Source organism: Hibiscus syriacus, unplaced genomic scaffold (assembly GCF_006381635.1).
Source record: "Hibiscus syriacus cultivar Baekdansim isolate YM2019G1 unplaced genomic scaffold, ASM638163v2 tig00013915_pilon, whole genome shotgun sequence".
Taxonomy (NCBI): Eukaryota; Viridiplantae; Streptophyta; class Magnoliopsida; order Malvales; family Malvaceae; genus Hibiscus; species Hibiscus syriacus.
The window spans coordinates 1-1,593 of record NW_024062311.1 but is presented as its reverse complement, the minus strand read 5'-3'; positions in this window follow the sequence as shown (position 1 = coordinate 1,593).

The following is a 1,593-nucleotide window of genomic DNA, read 5'->3' as shown; positions in this document are numbered from 1 at the left end:
TATCTTTATTGCAGCCCAAGCTTATAATTCAAGGACATCAGTACTTGTCAATCCTAGATCGAGACACAATAAGACTATATACTCTCTTCCTCCAATGCATGTAGATCACCTTACACCAAGCGGTAATCAGAGCATAGTTGGATTGACAATAAAAGTGTCATTGGCGTGCAAAGCAAAAGAAAAAGACTAATACATCAAAAATTAGCACAAAAAGAAAGAAAGACAAAAAGAAGAAATTCAAAAAGAAAGCAAAGCCAAGGAAATTGTTCTACCATTGCAAGTACATCAAAGAGGCATATCTACACTGAGAGAAGATAACCTTATTGTGTCTTGAGAAAGGTTGCAGTAAGTGTTGTTTCTTGAATTGTAAGTCACCTCTTCCTTTTCCATCCTTTTTTTTCCTTGTCTTCAACCATTTCTTATTTTTAATACCTTAAATCCTTTCTTCTACCTTTCCATTTCTTCTATTTTTCCATTTCTTCTATTCCTTCTACCCTAACCTTATTTGCAGCCGACATACACAAGGAAAGAATTAACTTGTTCTAATCTTGAGTAAGTTCTTGAAAGGACTTAGCAAGAGAAATTGAGTGGAAAAGGCTATTTGAGAGAGTGAGATCAGAAGGGGAATCGTTAAAAGCTAATATATATTCCCGAGAGTAAACACGAGTGTTGAGTGGAGTGATCTTATCATTTCTTTGGAGTGAAATTGAGAGCCTTTGTGAGTGTGTTGATAAGGTTTAATTTAATTTAATTTTGTTTACTAACCATGTCTCAAAGTCCTAGAGAAAGTACAGGTCAACCAACTTGCAAATGCAAGCTTTGATTGGAGAATTGATGAGAATGTTTCATGCAGAGGTTGATGCTCTTCATGATAAGATGACCAAAGACAAGATCAACCCCACGCTCGGAACAATGATCCTTAGAGGCAACAACCTCTTCTGAAAAATGATGTCCTAGACCATTATGATGAAGGATAACCAACAATGATACAAGGATCTAGGCGTGCCCAATGTTGATGATAACATGAGCAACATAAAAATCAAAAATCCTCAATTCCAAAGAAAAACTGATCCTGAAGCATATTTTGAATTGGAAGGAAAAGTGGAACATGTTTTTTAGTGGCCATAACTATTCCAAACTCAAGAAAGTAAGATTGACAGCCATGGAGTTTGTTGATTATGCTTTGATATAGTGGGATCAACTTACTATTACCAGAATGAGGAATGGAGAAAGACTAATCTCAGTATGGCTTGAAATGAAAGGTATTGCGTAAACATTTCATTGTTCATTATCATAGGGACTTATTTTAGAAACTGCAGAACCTTAAACAAGGTCAACAACGTGTGGATGATTTTTATAAGGAGATGGAAGTGACAATGATCCGAGTCAATATTGAGGAGGATCGTGAGCAACCATGGCTAGATTTATTGCCGACTCAATCTAGAAATTACCATACCTTGGAGTTGTACCATTACATAAAGATCGATGAAATGGTGCAAATGGCTTTGAAGATAGAAAGGGAATTAAGGAGATCTATCTCTCGCACTACTATGCCTGCACGTTCAGATGGATTCCAAACAATTTAAAGAAGTC